This window comes from Salvelinus alpinus, chromosome 16 (genome assembly GCF_045679555.1).
Source record: "Salvelinus alpinus chromosome 16, SLU_Salpinus.1, whole genome shotgun sequence".
Taxonomy (NCBI): domain Eukaryota; kingdom Metazoa; phylum Chordata; class Actinopteri; order Salmoniformes; family Salmonidae; genus Salvelinus; species Salvelinus alpinus.
The window spans coordinates 20,267,371-20,286,037 of record NC_092101.1 but is presented as its reverse complement, the minus strand read 5'-3'; positions in this window follow the sequence as shown (position 1 = coordinate 20,286,037).

Here is an 18,667-nt window from a genome sequence, read left to right as displayed (position 1 = left end):
CAGGTGGCAATGGTGACAGTGAGTTGACTATTCAAAGAACTCAAACAAAGGTAAGTGCTTAGTTTATTTATATATATATATAGATATAGCACTTTGAAAACTAGAAACTAGGATTCTCGTATTTTCACTGGTGTCATATTATTTTATCTAATCAAATTCAGTATAGATCTCACCATAGGGCTATGCCTTTATTTATTTAGACGTGTCATTTGATTTAAAAATCGAAACACAATTTCAGTGGTTAAATTAATTTGGTTATTGTTGGCAGCCTGGTTAAAAAACGATTATACTTTTTTCAGTTGAGAAAACGACTCATTGACTTGTAACCAGTTGACGATATTGATCCAAAGAGTATTAAAACATGTTTTACAGTGTAGTCCTATTCCACACTGCATCTACCAGAGTAGGCTACAGCTCTTTAGATGTATTTTTACCTTTGGTATTTGATTTGTTAAAGTCTGTTTTTTTTGTGCAGAATAAAACAAAAGATAGTTATTTCTTTGTTTCTTTGTTCAAACTGTCAATTCAATGTGACAGGTTTCTGACTAATATTGCCTAATGTGAGCAATCATCATGCAGTATAGGCCTATGCAAGGAAAAGAGAGGTTAGTTCATTTTCTGAATTGTGGGAGCACCGTTTCACCTACAAAACACACAACGGTGATTAAAACGTTCTTTTTTCAATGGGACAGTATAATATTATGATTGGCCTCAACCCTTGTCTAGGCAAAGCCTATCTATTTATATGAAACATGTTATTTATTTATTTATTAATTCATTCATTATAATTTTCCTTTAGTTATTGTCACACATTCAGTCATTCTCGAAGTCCACGTTGAACCATGTGACTCATGCATGTTGTTGCTGGATGTTCCTCTAGTCCTGTACACCGGCTGCTTTTAATTAACCTAACAGAGCCTTGCACTGGAGCCATCTGTTATAGGACGGCAACCAAAAATACTAGACCTATGTCGTCCTGTATTTACTGGAAATATGGGTATGCTAATACATGGAAAAAAGTCAGAGTAATAACAGACATTATTGTTGAACGTGTTGAATGTGTTTATCAATGTTGAATGTGTTTATCATGATGAAATATTGAGGCATATAGCTAGATATTGGAGCACAGATAGGCTTCATATCTATTCCAAAATATGCATTCTTAATCGATATCATAATAGTTTAAAAAAATCTAACGCACAGAGCATTGGTTGACTGCAACGTGTTTCACCATATAGTAAACACAAACCAGATTTAATGAGCTCAATCATTATGACCCTTATGATCCATCTATTCCATTCTGTATGAGACTATGATAATATGTAACATTCCATTTGAGATTGAAATCCATTTAAGTTTCAAAATATTTTTATTGATAGACACCTGTTCAAATTGGCAGCAAACATACACTTTTGTCAAATGAAAGATAAGGAAGTAGCACAATCAGCTGCTATGAATTGATGCAACATGAAAGATACAAAACACAATCACAACTCACTCAATAAAGTACAATTCCCAAACCTTATAATACAAATCAAGTATAACAGTGTGAATGCTTCTAGTGACAGCCACTCCTTCACAAGTAGTATCCTTGTGTAGGATACAAGTAGTATCTGTACAGCACTTTGAGATATTAGCTGATGTACGAAGGGCTATATATAAAATAAACTTGATTTGATTTGATATCCTAACTGCCACAGCCATTACACCAAGTTGTTCTGATGGTGGTTGCTTGCTAACTAAATCCCCTTCATCTAATTGAGATGCTACAATGACACTCTAACCCCATTAATATTCATTGGATAATAAATTATGATAACTGTCTAAACTTTGTTCCAATTTCAACTTCCTCTATTCCTTCCTTCAGACAAAGTTTCTGGCATGATGGAGAGAGGGGAACAAGTTTTAAAAAATAAACAGCTATTTCGCCCCTTAAGCCAAGACAGGACAATGTTTGCCTTTGCTAGAATACCATTTTCCCTGTGCTTTGGGGTGTTGTTTGACAGAGTGGGGGTCCTGACAGAGTTCACACAGGACTGACCCTCACACTGCCCAGGAGGGAGATCAGTCTGCATATAAATAAAAGATTACAGCTGAAAATCAATTTCTGGGCAAACTCATTAAAAATTCTTCTTCACATTAAATGATTCCCCTTCTTTTTGAATTCTCCCCCTCTGTCTCCCGGCGCTCCCCTTTCTCTCCTCCTTCCATCCTTCCTTCCCCTGTTGCTCTCCCCCAGCGGTAATTACCAGCACAAGTCGTTTTTTGCCCTTTGATTTGCACCGTTTCACAAATGAAGGTTAAGTTTGTTTAACCGCGGTGGATTTGCCAGTCATGTTAAAGCATATAATGTGGCAGGTCCTTGCTTTCTCCACACACCTCCATCCTTGGCCCCACTCCCGCTCTCCACACACCTCCACCCCTGGCCCCACTCCCCCTCTCCACACACCTCCACCCCTGGCCCCACTCCCCCTCTCCACGCACTTCCTGGAAGGTTGGGGGGTGGGGGGGTGGGGGGGGGTTCCAAGGTTAAGGCTCGCCGGGGCCCAGGGCCGACGTGGGCTGCAATGGATCATGCACCAGAGTTGACTTGACTGGAGGGGGATGAGGAAGTTGTTAAAAATCACCTCTGGTAAAAGGATTACAAATCAAACAAAAAAGCTTAGTGGTGTGTTTGCCTTGTGAGGGCCTTTAGGTGCTTGCAGGAACCCATTGAAAGCAGCATGATGGAGGAGAGAGATAAGAAAGCAATTGTTATCCAGTCCAAGGTCTTCCATCAAGGACCTTAGAAATCAACACCATGTTGCTTCTATTAAGGTTATAGTTTGTGAGTTGTGGTAATAAATTGAAAGGAGGGAAAATACACAAAAGACAGACACACCAATTATTGTATGTTCACATTTCAAATTGTTTCCCTTGTATGAACCTATACATAATAGAAATCACAGAAGCCAAGAGCGCCAAGAGCATATCAAATGTATGGGTTTTGATTCTAGAACTATTGCCCAATCAAAACACAACACATACAATTGATACATATTGGCGTTAACAATAACCTTTTATACAAAGGTGTTAAACCAATAGTGACTGATACATATACGGAATGCTTCATCCATTTAGCATGATGAATTGTATAGAGTAAGGTATAGTAAGAAAATATACAATTTCTATCAACTTAACTAACCACTGGATAGTGTTTGTTCCAGCAAACCAAATGGCTGGCCTTCTCTGTCAAGACATCAGCAAGAAAGCTTTGGAAACAAAGTGGACTTGCCCTCGGATAGATAGCTGCCCTCTAAAAGATAATCCCTCTGATAAAGGATGCTGAGGCACACTGCAGATGGGGAAACAAGACTCCTAGTATACTATAGGACATGACTTGAAACTACTAATCTTGTCTCTTCAAGGCTTAATCCATACTGTAGCAGTACAACTGAGTTCAATGGGTTTATAGTCAGGTGCAAGCAAGGCCCTAAGACCAACCCAAAGAGAAACAGGGACAAATGAAATACAGTATATTATATACTACATTGTTCCTATTGTTTGGACTGTTTCCATACGTTTATGTTATGGATACACATGGCAACTCAAAGCACTATCGAAGTGGCTGTTCGCCGTACAACATGGCCGTGTTTCCATTGAGATGACTGTTTTGCGACATGTGAGTGTGTGTTTGAGGAGGTGAGAGCGAGGGAGAAAAGGACAGTGTGTGTACAAGGTAGAGGGAGAGGAGAAGGTGAGAGTGTTGTGTTTCACAGGTTTTTGCGACGATGCACTGCTTTATTATTCAGCACAAGGGGCACTTCACCAGCCGAATGGCTTCTCTTTGATATCGACAGCAGCTTGAGGGGGAGAGTGCACTCACAAACAGGCGTAGGCAAATTTATTCTTTCAAAAAAAAATAGCTGTGTACTTCTCTGGCAGCGGTGGCTGCACATGCGGGGAGCCAATCGCTTTGATGCTCCAACAGTGACACCCAACACAGTAATGAAATATGGTAATTACACACACATGAAAGCCATGCTACACAGACCAGGGGGAAAAGGGATACAAACCAATATGACTTTATCCAAAGATACCCTTTGTGATGAATTCTCCTTTTCATAAACATATATTTTATTCTATTGGGGAAGCACAATGCAGCATGAGCCATCATTTGACCCAGAGAAGGCTCAGGGTAAGAGGTCCACTGATTAAGAACCTCATTGTTAACCCTCAACAATAACAACACAGATAAACAGAACAGGGGGTCGTCCACTGTGCTCTTCACTGTGCTGCTGCTATTTCCTTTCTGTGTCCCAGTCAGTAGTAAACTGTCCACAGGAGAAATGATTGGCAGGTCCTGTTGTGTTGGTCAAGGCACTCAAGGCAGTCAGTCTCCCAGCAGGGATTGCACATGATACTGGACATTGGGATCTTCATGTTATACCTTTTTGTGCCCAATTCTATCTGCTCCATTGATTGACAGATACATCTTCCACTTGTACATTCCACACATGCCTCTCAATAGAACTACATGATGCACTTAGCTTATATTGAGCTAGGTGGCCAAGGAGCATGGGAGGTAGGAGAGGTGAATGGGGGATAGAGAGTGAAAGAGCATGCAAGAAAATGGGTGGAGGGGGCTGTTTATTTGACCATCAGTGTTTGCTCTTGAGTCAGACAGCCAGAGCCAACCCTTTCTCTCTTTCACACACACACACACACACACACACACACACACACACACACACACACACACACACACACACACACACACACACACACACACACACACACACACACACACACACACACACACACACACACACACACACACACACACACACACACACACACACACACACACACACACCTTAGCCTTCCTAGCTTGGTCCCTCCAGGGACAGAACTGGAGGTCAGGGAGAAGGTGGAGGTCAAATGGGCCTGGATCAGTCCTGCTTAAACACTGCTAATATGACACAGTGTGTGTGTGTGTGGGGGGGGGGGCTGCTATGTCCATCTAACTGGGACTAAATGCTCCATGAACAAACACACACAGATGCACTGTGCTGATGCGCAAAATCACACACACATTCACACGTACGCATGCAAATACACACCTTAAGGTCAGAGCACGGGGTGAGAATGTTAAATGCTCATCCTAAGGACATCAAATATTTTCCTATCTGTCACTGGTATTGGCAAAGAGCCTCTCTGAAATATATAAGGAAAAGAGAACTGAACCATATAGTTATTAGAATCTGAGAAAAGTTAGAGAAAGCTCTTATATCTTGCTTAATTGTCTTGAGATGAGGATAAACTCTGGGCACCAGTGACCATGGTACAGACATGGCATACAGATGGGGCCAGCTAGCAGTGTCCTCTCTCTGAGTGCAGTGATAGGATTTTTATTCCAGTCCTGCGCCTCTTTTATCACCCCTCTCCAGGTGTATCCAGGTAACTCCAAGGCCACCAGGCTCTTAAAACAGGACAGTCAAGGTAACAGGTAATTGCAAAGGCTTCTCGTAAAATGGCCTGTTTGCCCAGAGCTGAACGAACACAACCTCCTATTTCATATGTCAACCTGGGACTCACAGGAAGCACACAGGACAAGAAGACACTGCCAACACTGCTCCTCTGTTGTCTTACTGTACTGTATATCCCGGCTCTCTTCCTATCTCTTTATCAATCAACTTGCTTCTTTGTCTTCACCTACATGTTTCTCCCCCTTTCTCTTTCTCTCTTTTTTTCTCTGTCTGTCCATTCATCTTGATCTCAGTTGTTCTGCCCTCTCATTCTACTCAGCCTGTCTCACTCTCTCTCTCTCTCTCTGTCACTCCACTCACCCCCCCCCCCCCCCTTTACCTCGTTTTCATTTGTCTTTATGATTAACCTGGTTCTCTGTCCTCCTCCCGCCTCCCAAACATCAGTCTTTTAATGTTTGATTCCAGGTGATAAGAGCAGTTTGAGAGATGAGCCTATAAGAGAGCAGGAGTTAAAATGAGTTAATGTGGTCAAAGGGCAGAGGCTAGGGAGGTACCGCAGACACACATACACACTGCACAACAAACTGCCTTCTGGGAGGTCTGGCTGTCCTTGCCTGGCCTGGCCTGGAGTCTCTGGACCAGGCCCAGCTCGGCACTCAAGGTGACAGAGGACTGAGAGGAAACTAGTCAAGAGCCAAAGCACTCCACCAGAACCACTGCATGGCTTTCCACACATCCACATACAGTAGGCCTGCACAGGGAGAGAACACACAGGACTATCTACATATATCTAGACTGTCTATCTGCACAGCAGTAACTATAGTATTTACCTACAGTATCTATGTACAGAATCTATAGATCTACCCCACATGCACTTACACCCTGTAATACACACACACTCACACACACACTAGGCCGCCCAGCTCACTGTTTACTGCTGGACACTGTCACACTCCATTTCCTCACCTTCAACAATCACTTGTTTGTTTCCATCTGTAAACAAACAACACAAGCAAAATAGACACCGATAATTTAACTCTCTCTCAGACACATGCACATCCTCTGTCTCTTGCTCCTCTCCTCTCCTCTCCTCTCCTCTCCTCTCCTCTCCTCTCCTCTCCTCTCCTCTCCTCTCCTCTCCTCTCCTCTCCTCTCCTCTCCTCTCCTCTCCTCTCCTCTCTCCTCTCCTCTCCTCTCCTCTCCTCTCCTCTCCTCTCCTCTCCTCTCCTCTCCTCTCCTCTCCTCTCCTCTCCTCTCCTCTCCTCTCCTCTCCTCTCCTCTCCTCTCCTCTCCTCTCCTCTCCTCTCCTCTCCTCTCCTTCTCCTCTCCCTATTTCCCTCTCTTAGGGTTTCATCTGATGTGATCCCTCTGTGCTCGACATTATAAAATCAAATGTATTTATAAAGCCCTTCTTACATCAGCTGATATATCAAAGTGCTGTACAGAAACCCAGCCTAAAACCCCAAACAGCAAGCAATGCAGGTGTAGAAGCACGGTGGCTAGGAAAAACTCCCTAGAAAGGCCAAAACCTAGGAAGAAACCTAGAGAGGAACCAGGCTATAAGGGGTGGCCAGTCCTCTTCTGGCTGTGCCGGGTGGACATTATAACAGAACATGGCCAAGATGTTCAAATGTTCATAAATGACCAGCATGGTCAAATAATAATAATCACAGTAGTTGTCGAGGGTGCAACAAGTCAGCACCTCAGGAGTAAATGTCAGTTGGCTTTTCATAGCCAATCATTGAGAGTATCTCTAACGCTCCTGCTGTCTCTAGAGAGTTGAAAACAGCAGGTCTGGGACAGGTAGCACGTCCGGGGACGTGAAACTGGAGCAGCAGCACGGCCAGGTGGACTGGGGACAGCAAGGAGTCATCATGCCAGGTAGTCCTGAGGCATGGTCCTAGGGCTCAGGTCCTCCGAGAGAGAGAAAGAAAGAAAGAAAGAGAGAGAGAGAGAGAGAATTAGAGAGAGCATACTTAAATTCACACAGGACACCGGATAAGACAGGAGAAATACTCCAGATATAACAGACTGACCCTAGCCCCCCGACACATAAACTACTGCAGCATAAATACTGGAGGCTGAGACAGGATGGGTCAGGAGACACTGTGGCCCCATCCGATGATACCCCCGGACAGGGCCAAACAGGCAGGATATAACCCCACCCACTTTGCCAAAGCACAGCCCCCACACCACTAGAGGGATGTCTTCAACCACCAACTTACCATCCTGAGACAAGGCCGAGTATAGCCCACAAAGATCTCCGCCACAGCACAACCCAAGGGGGGGTTGTTCCGTGGCGGAATTATCAATTCATTGTGTGCTGCTTGTAGCTGGCGTGTCTGATTGAAGTGATGGGCTGATTCCTCCTGCTTCCTCCCAGATGGAGGGTGCTATAGCAAATAGCCCAATGGGTCTGTTTAGATAACACTGACCTCTCCCAGCCGGGCCGCCTGCACGGTAAGTGAGCGGTTTTATGGGATTCTGCCGTTCCTAAGTGGAAGGGAAAAAAAGAAAAAGAGCCAAATTGATCAATTCAGAGATGGACAGAAAGAAAAAAAGATGTGGCCAATGGTTGTGAGCGTATTGTAGGCTGTCTCCCACCTACCTCTCCATGTACAGGAGTGTTAGTCATCACCAGGCTGAACTGCAGGAGGACACAAGGGGCTGTCTGCCTGCCTCGGCTGATCTGCATCCCATTGGGTTACCCGGGAAACATATAGTAGGCTGAAGGGGGGCCACTTGCGCCCTTCCATGGAAATGGATATTCACGTCTTTGTTCCATATCATGATAGTATTTCTAAAATGATTCCTGTTAAATTGTGTGCTCCTCTCAGCAGCCAAGGCTCCTGCGATTTCATCAGCCAACCATCGCGCATGTCAGGATTTAAAGACGAACGTTGACAAAAGAAAAGGAACCAAAGGAAGAGATGAATAAATCTCTGCATAAAAGATGCACTGATGAATTGACATGGAGAGAGACAGAATAAATACGAGACATTATATATCCTGTTGCTTCCTACTAGCCTGTTTAAACTGCCCCCCCCCTCTCTCTCCAGCTGTAACACTGTGATGCTTTCAGAGGGGCCCTGTGTGTTCCAAGCTAAATGGCCTGATCTCTGAGTCCCACGTATTAAGGCATCATCAGCCTGTGTGTGTTTCCCCATCTCTGTGGCCTTGTGCTTAAGTGCCCACTTTATGGGCCACATCAGAACACACACCCTGTTATAATGTGCATTTAAAAAGAATGGTCTTTGGCGTTATGCAACTCCTTGCAAACAGAGAGGCCTGTTTAAAAGTTATGGGGGCGATATTATGGCTCATCTTTGAAAACTGGGGGGTTGTAAAACATCATTGTAACTCCCTCATGTGACAAGATGTTTTACAATCGCACCATTAAAAGCCATGGAGTGTGAGGGCCAGGTTGGGCTGGGTGAGCCACTACAGGCCCTCTCTCCCTGGTTGTGGGGCTGGAGAGAGGAGGCACGCCTTCTAGTGAGGAGTGGAGCTAAAGATAAAGATAATGTTGTTCTTTAATTAAAACAGCACATCTATCCCCATTGATCCCAACGAGGGGAGGAGAGGAAACAGTCATACAGACAGAAATAGACAGCATATAATAAACAGCTTAGTAGTGCCAAATACTGTACACAAGGCAGTGAGTGAGTGAGTGAGTGAGTGAGTGAGTGAGTGAGTGAGTGAGTGAGTGAGTGAGTGAGTGAGTGAGTGAGTGAGTGAGTGAGTGAGTGAGTGAGTGAGTTAGAGAGAGAGAGAAAGAGAGCGAGAGAGAGAGAGAAAAACAGTTTAATGAGTATTCAGAGCATTGCCAACCAAAGAGACTTTTCAATAGTTAAAACTTGAGCCCTGTCGCACTGCAGTTTTCTTTGTAGTCATATTAGTCATATTATGTCTAAATGAACCATCATAGACAGATTATTAAAGGATTCATGTTTAGCAGACTGAACACAGCATGCAATATAGATGATGAGGGGTGTGGTACTAATGCATGACAGTGTGACTTTAGTTTAGCATATTGAATAAGTTGAATTGCCTAATTTTCAACTAGTTGGAGTAGATGTGGATCAGACCAGCTACTGCTTCGTTTTTATTGTTGAGCTGCGTGTTGAGCTGTATGCTGTGGTTTCATCAGCCTGCCCTCAAGCATCTGTATTTTGACAGATACTTGGCGGGACGTCCCCGGTCGGGTTAAAGAACCCAAAGCAAACATGCAGTCTTGGCGTTGCATGTTCTAGACTAAAAAACTTCACGAGTCAAAAACGTAACAAAAATCTATAGGAAATTAGTCCTGACTCTTGCACAATGACACAACGTCTGATAATAGTGTTACAGGACTATTTTTGAAGACAATTACTCCTGCACTACGTTCGGCAGTCATTAGGAGGAGTTATGAAGATTGATTTCCTTGGTTGAGCCCATGCGTGGTCCACAATTACAACCACCCAGCTTTGCAATGACCTAGGACTACCTACCACGGTAAAAATATCATTAACGATGTCTCAGAAATGAAAAGGATAAATCAGACCACGATCTGACAAGAGGGTTTGATGAAAATAGTTAAGGTGGGAAACTATCTAATGAATAAATTAATCATGCAAAAAAATGTACCAACCAACTGCACTGATAATAATATTATTATAATGTTACTATTATTGTCTTTTTCCATTATATTTCACCACCTCTCAAACCCACCTAACCTCTCAAACCCACCTAACCTCTCAAACTCACCTAACCTCTCAAACCCACCTAACCTCTCAAACCCACCTAACCTCTCAAACCCACCTAACCTCTCAAACCCACCTAATCTCTCAAACCCACCTAACCTCTCAAAACCACCTAACCTCTCAAACCCACCTAACCTCTCAAACCCACCTAACCTCTCAAACCCACCTAACCTCTCAAACCCACCTAACCTCTCAAACCCACCTAACCTCTCAAACCCACCTAACCTCTCAAACTGACGCCAGATGCTTTCAAACAACACATTGTATGTATGTACATTCTTTTTTTAAATAGCAGAAAACAAGGCTTGTTTGAGTTTGACCTTTAGACCAAAGGCCAACAAACAAAGCGATAAAATCCATGACAAAATAAATCTCATAATATACTGTATCAGAGATGTTTTGGAATGGGGAGGTTTTGGATAGAGACTGAATAGTATTTAACATTCAAGATTTCCATTTGGCCCTCTGAAAAGACTGAACACCAATTGTCCTGCTGGTCACCTCTCAGCTCTACATTTTGATAGAATGCAAATGTTGGAAGTCTATGGCTCGGTGTGGGTAATCCATTGATTTGAGATGAATACAGTGGCTACTCTCAGACCCTTCACAGTTATTAGGACTAATAGAAAAACATAAAATAAAGAATCTGCTCAAACGCTCCGAATAGCCAGCTCCTCCAAAGTCCTCTCTGACAGTTTGGCTAGTAATTTGCATTCCTTTGTGCGAAAACTTGTAATCCCCTCCTCAGCATGCCAAGAAACACACAACAGATTTATTGTCCCAGTCAACAAATCGTTTAGGTCTTCTCAAACCTATTACTGGCTAATGCACCAGTGGCTTCCAAACACCGGGCTGAGCTCTACAGAGCCCAGCAGCCCCACAGCTTTGTTGGACCCCTGATCTATTCACGCCAAATACACTTCTGTAGCTCCAACATCTTCCCGGCGCGGCCTGGGAGCCTGTTGCAAAACTCAGAGACCACTGTTTTTTCCAGGACAACAAAGCGACATGGACTCTCCACTGTGGTCGATAAAGACACACACACACACCACACACGTATGTAGGCCTATAGAAAATAACAAAATAGCCTATGCTCTCTTATTTCTATTCTAACACAGAAATAAATGTCCTTGCAGAAATTACATGGGAGCATAAAGACATCATCAATGTTCATTGAATTCAATCTAAAATCGAATCATACTTGAAGGACATCTTTTTCTAAAGTGCGCTTTCCAAATACACTGAGTTTACAAAACATTAAGAACCCCTTCCATATATATGCATTGAACCTTCCTTATATTGAGTTGAACCCCCCCTTCCCTTTTGCCAGTAGAACAGACTCTCACATTTTTGGGGCATGGACTCTACACTACCAGCTCTCACAGTCTCATGTCAGAATTAGACTTTCATCCATGTTTCTCGAAAGTCATATTTTGAAGTGGTTCCAAATATCACATTTCTAATGTTTAAGGTTAAGTATTAACTCCAAATGCTTAATGTTAGGCAGTAACTGAGAATGGTTAAAGTTAGGCAGTAACTGAGAATGGTTTATGTTAGGCAGTAACTGAGAATGGTTAAAGTAGGGGTTAAGTTTTGGGATAGGCTTAAAACAAAAATATCAAAAACAACTTTCTATCAGAGGCAGATGCTTACTCCCATCCGCCATCCCCCATCCCCATCCACAACACCCTAGCAAAACAAAAAGAAAGGTAGCAGCAGCACTCACTGATGCCCCTAGTGGCCGGTTTCCACGTCATCTCCTGAGGTTCTCAGACATGGATGGACGTTGAATATTGACTTGTATCATGGGTGACCTGACTGCTCTACAAGGTGTTGAAAGAATTCCACACAGGGATGCTGGCCCATGTCGACTCCCATGCTTCCCACAGTTGTGTCAAGTTGGCTGGTTGTCCTTTGAGTGGTGGACCATTCATGATACACACTTGAAACTGTTGATTGTGAAAAACCCAGCAGTGTCGCAGTTCTTGACACAAACCGGTGGGCCTGGCAGGTGCCATACCCCATTCAAAGGCACTTAAATACACCACATGAACAAAAGTATGTGGTCATCTGCTCGTCAAACATCTCATTCCAAAATCATGGGCGTTAATATGGAGTTGGTCCCCCCTTTGCCGCTATAACAGCCTCCACTCTTCTGGGAAGACTTTCCACTAGATGTTGGAACATTGATGCAGGGACTTGCTTCCATTCAGCCATAAGAGCATTGGTGAGATTGGGCACTGATGTTGGGCGATTAGCCTTGGCTCGCAGTCGGCGTTCCAATTCACCCCAAAGGTGTTCAATGGGGTTGAGGTCAGGGCTCTGTGCAGGCCAGTCAAGTTCTTCCACACCAACCTCAACAAACCATTTCTGTACAGACCTTGCTTTGTGCACACAGAGGCATAGTCATGCTGAAACAGGAAAGGGCCTTCCCCAAACTGTTGCCACAAAGTTGGAAGCAAAGAATCGTCTAGAATGTCATTGTAGGCTGTGACATTAAGATTTCCCTTGACTAGAACTAAGGGGCCTGCCTGATCCATGTAAAACAGCCCCATACCATTATTCCTCCTCCACCAAACTTTACAGTTGACACTATGCATTGGAGAAGGTAGGGTTCTCCTGGCATCCGCCAAACCCAGATTTGTCCTTCGGACTGCCAGATGGTGATGCGTTATTCATCACTCCAGAGAACGCGTTTCCACTGCTCCAGAGTTCAATAGCAGCAAACTTTTTACCACTTCAGCCGATGCTTGGCATTGTGCATGGTGATCTTAGGCTTGTGTGTGGCTGCTCTGCCATGGAAACCGATTTCATGAAGCTCCTGACTAACAGTTATTGTGCTGACGTTGCTTCCAGAGGCAGTTTGGAACCCGGCAGTGAGTGTCACAACCGAGGACAGATGAGTTCTACGCGCTAGTTCCGTTCTGTGAGCTTGTATGGCCTACCACTTCACGGCTGAGTCGTTGTTGCTCCTAGATGTTTCCACTTCATAATAACAGCACTTACAGTTGCCCCGGGGCTGCTGTGTGCCACGTTGAAAGTCACAGAGCTCTTCAGTAAGGCCATTCTACTGCCAATGTTTGTCTATAGAGATTGCATGGCTGTGCTCGACTTTATACACCTGTCAGCAACAGGTGTGGGTTAAATAGCCGAATCCTCTCATTTGAAGGGGTGTCCACATACTTTTGTATAGATAGTGTATTTTGTCATGTGTATGTCTGCCATTCACCCTCTGAATGGCACACATACACAATCCATGTCTCAATTGTCTCGAGGCTTAAACATCTTTCTTTAACCTGTCTCCTCCCCTTCATCTACACTGATTGAAGAGGATTTAACAAGTGACATAAATAATGGATCATGAAGCTTTCACCTGGATTCACCTGTTCAGTCTATGTCGTGGAAAGAGCAGGTGTTCATAATGTTTTTTACACTCAGCAACCACAGTGATCCATCATTTCAAACCCTGAGCACATAACCACAACGCAATATCATGAATATTTGTCTGGTTTACTTAAGCTCGTTTTCAAATCATGTCTGCCTAATAGCCTAATGATGAAGCATTACAGTTGAAGTCAGAAGTTTACATACACTTAGGTTGGAGTCATTAAAACTCGTTTTTCAACCACTCCACACATTTCTTGTTAACAAACTATAGTTTTGGCAAGTCGGTTAGGACATCTACTTTGTGCATGACACAAGTCATTTTTCCAACAATTGTTTACAGACAGAATATTTCACTTATAATTCGCTGTATCACAATTCCAGTGGGTCAGAAGGTTACATACACTAAGTTGACTGCCTTTAAACAGTTTGAAAAATTCCAGTAAATGATGTCATGGCTTTAGAAGCTTCTGATAGGCTAATTGACATAATTTGGGTCAATTGGAGGTGTATCTGTGGATGTATTTCAAGGCCTACATTCAAACTCAGTGCCTCTTTGCTTGACATCATAGGAAAATCAAACAATAGTACACAAGTATAAACACCATGGGACCACACAGCCGTCATACCGCTCAGGAAGGAGACGCGTTCTGTCTCCTAGAGATGAATGTACTTTTGTGCGAAAAGTGTAAATCAATCCCAGAACAACAGCAAAGGACCTTGTGAAGATGCTGGAGGAAACTGGTACAAAAGTATCTATATCCACAGTAAAACGAGTCCTATATCGACATAACCTGAAAGGCCACTCAGCAAGGAAGAAGCCACTGCTCCAAAACCGCCATAAAAAAGCCAGACTACGGTTTGCAACTGCAGATGGGTACAAAGTTCGTAGTTTTTGGAGAAATGTGCTCTGGTCTGATGGAACAAAAATAGAACTGTTTGGCCATAATGACCATCGTTATGTTTGGAGGAAAAAGGGGGATGCTTGCAAGCCGAAGAACACCATCCCAACCGTGAAGCACGGGGGTGGCAGCATCATGTTGTGGGGGTACTTTGCTGCAGGAGGGTCTGGTGCACTTCACAAAATAGATGGCATCATGAGGCAGGAATATTATGAGGATATATTGAAGCAACATCTCAAGACATCAGTCAGGATGTTAAAGCTTGGTCACAAATGGGTCTTCCAAATGGACAATGACCCCAAGCATACTTCCAAAGTTGTGGCAAAATGCCATAAGGACAACAAAGTCAAGGTATTGGAGTGGCCATCACAAAGCCCTGACCTCAATCCTATAGAAAATGTGTTGGCAGAACTGAAAAAGCGTGTGCGAGCGAGGAGGCTACAAACCTGACTCAGTTACACCAGCTCTGTCAGGAGGAATGGGCCAAAATTCACCCAACTTATTGTGGGAAGCTTGTGGAAGGCTACCGAAACGTTTGACCCAAGTTAAACAATTTAAGGGCAATTCTACCAAATACTAATTGAGTGTATGTAAACTTCTGACCCACTGGGAATGTGATGAAAGAAATAAAAGCTGAAATAAATCATTCTCTCTACTATTATTCTGACATTTCACGTTCTTAAAATAAAGTGGTGATCCTATCCTAACTGTACATTTTGTTTACTTTCTGCTCACTTTATTGCATTAGTGAGCCCTCAAATGATACTTTAGCCTAATTTGCCTTTTTTTTCAATTATTTTCCATTGGCCAAAAGATTTAACCCACATGTTGGCTTAGGTTTTTTTTGCCAAACTAACAATGTCTTACTGTATTTAAATTATTTTATTTGATTTCAACTAACTTATGTTTTAATTTCACTAGGATTAATTAAATGTCAGGAATTGTGAAAAACGGAGTTTAAATGTATTTGGCTAAGTTGTATGTAAACTTCCGACTTCAACTGTATATTCTATGTGAGTTGAAGACGTTATAATCGATCTCAAAGCACGTCCTCTGGAAAATTGCCATTAAAGCGTGTTAGTTTTGTCTCTGTTTTGTGATTTCACTGCGCTGTAGGTCTGTCAGTGGAGGGAGAGGTGAAAGGAGAGGACCGTCCATCTGCTCGCCTTTGTGCCTCACACTCCGGGCATCAAATGGAGGTCACCACAGAGAGAGGGGGTCAGAGGGAGAAATATCCAACATAGACCCTACGCGACAAACACAACGGATCCTTTGATTCTCTTGTTTGCACACATACATTTATCTCGAATTGTTGTTTTGCTTTTCAGTTTGGTCCCATATTGAGATGGTGCACTGCATGAACGAGAGCCATATAATGTTCAACCGTTGGCGCACATTAAACTATATATCCAAGTTATCCAACATCAACACCAAATCCAGCAGACACATCTTGACAGCCTCGTAACTGTTATAAGCAATCAGTTCGAACGTTTATGGCTATTCTGGAAGTATTTGGGTGTTGGGGATCCCGAGAGAAGATGACACACTCCGAGTGAATGTCGAGAACACAAGCCAGGGGCACTTGCTTGGAACGTTTGGTGGTGAGGATGGGCGCGTGATTACTCGCACATGGAGCAGGAACTGAGCGCATTCAGATTAAGGCAAACATTTTCCAACTGTGCAAAAGGAAAAAAGCTAAACCCTCCTCACTATCTTTTTACATAAAACATTGAATAGAGGAAAATAGCCTATATAGGTCTAACTAGAACCATTTGGTGAGGAATCCATTAACTGTAGGCCTATTGGATAATACAATTAGCATTCAGAGACAATCATTCTATTTTCCATTATTCAATATCTTACAATCGCATCCGTCTTGCCTCATGTACTGCCTCTGCATGACTTGGCAGGCAGACTGAAGCAATGGGCCGATTACGCTGATACAGTAGGATAATGAAGTCTGAGCACTGTAAAATAAATTGCAGGTATCAGATTGCGTCTAAGTGAGTGGCTGCGGCCAAGCCTTCAATGACGATGGGCCCCTAACAACACTGTTGTTTAATGTATGGACTTGATTTGTTATATCTTTATTAATTCATCATTGCTTGGGTTAAATATTGCCAGGAATCTATTGCCTGTAAATGTAAATGTATTTAAAGAGGACCATTTACACTAACAATCAGAGTCAGGATTTATTTAATTCTACCAAATTGCATCTTAATTGTAAATTTCCTTTCTCTTATTGAAACGTCTCCCCGTAATGATTTCATCACATGAGATCATGGAGATGAATGGGCATGAAACGGATTCTCCAACGGCGGCATATCCAGTGCAATATGGCGTGTAAAAGCCTCCTCTGAACCAAAGTTGAAACACATGTTATTTTTTCTACCATTTCCATACAATTACTTGTGGAGTGCGTAAAGACTCCACTGAATGGGATTCAGCTATACCGCATGCACAGCCTGTGCGGGACTTCAATGAAAATATATAGGCCTAATGAAAAGCATTATTATTGGTTTAATTCGAAGTCCGGTCAAAACTGATACATAACAATGAATGGCCTTTTTTTTGCTATAGGCCCAAATAATCAAGCCTTCAAAAATAATAATAATTTACAGTTTCTTAAGCCCTAACTGAGAAATTAGTAATAAGTATATTATTGTTATTCTTATTATATTATTATTTGGTAGGCTACACCTTAATAAGTAGCCTAACAAATCACTTTTAGATGAAAAATACATTTTAGATCACCTTAAGTATAAAACTAGTCACAGGACAACTGAAATCCATCTGCGTTGCTCTCTGTTATTAATTTATTTAGTTAATTTATTTGGTCAAATTACATTTTCCGTCGCAGTGCGTCAAAGCTAATAAACCATGGGTTTGCAGGAGCGTGTTTGTAAGTTGTGCACACTGCGGCGTTTGAAGATTTCACTTTCTCATATTCCAAAGCCTCCATTTAGCCTATTCATTTATTTAATTCATTATTAATTTCTGTGCTTCTGCTGAACCTGGCAGTATTTACAGAGTTTTACGGCTATTGTATGAGTTTTGTATGTGGTCCGTTGTTTTCTTTACCAAAATAAACCAGATTCAACACAATTTTACAAAAAAAGATGTTCGTCTAGCCTATTCGCAAAATGTTTTGAAGAGCAACTGGTGATGTGTTTGAATATAACGAGAAAAACCCCGAAAAAATTAAATACAAATTCTTTTCTCCAGTCTTTCCAAGCTGACCCCAACATAATAATTTTCATATGCCTACGATAAGTCTACGTTTAGAAAGTCATCTTCATATATTAGACAAAGAGACATCATAACGAAATGCTAATATGTTATAGAATTTGGACATGAAATATGGTCCCCTTGAGGCCAATGCAAAGATCGAAACTCTCAGTTCTGCGTGTTAAAAGAGACTGGCAGGAATTTCATCTGAATGCATTTGTCTAGCCTCGTTGCTCCTCGCACACATGCGGTTCGTTAGGTTGTCTCTTTTGTGAGAATTCCCACAGATTCTCTGGGTAACTCAATCTGTCGACAATCAACACACCGCTGCCTTGAGTCCATTGAATAAATACATGATTTCATTATTTGGAAACTAGTGCACCGCTTCCCCTTTTATCTTATTAAACAAGGAAATCTACTAAGGCGCAAATGGAGTCAGCTTTGGCACATAGACAAACGTAGACTGAAAAATGAAAAATAGACTGCTTTGTTGACATATGGCTACAGAATAATTAGGCTCGAAATTATTGCTAACAATGCTACTACTACTACTACTACTACTAACTACTACTACTACTACTACTACTACTACTACTACTAGTAGTAGTAGCCTACAAGGACTAATAATATTTGTCATGATATTACTACAGTACTATTTTGAGTTATAGCATACATATACCCAGTGAATGCCATGTCAGAGAGTTGAGGCGTTCCATGGAAAAAGAGTGAGGCCATAAGCAGGTGTTTGTTCTTTGCTGTCCCGGTGCTGAGGACACCCTCATCCCTGCTACAGCCCCTATTCTGGAGGCCTTGCCTCTCCCTCCAGCCCGCTCCCCCCAGCCTCTCCCCCTCCAGCCCGCTCCCTTGCTCCCAAGGCCTTTGATCAGGGCCGACCCCCTCTGTCACAGCTGCCCATGTGGGGGCTTCTCTCTCACCTACAAAA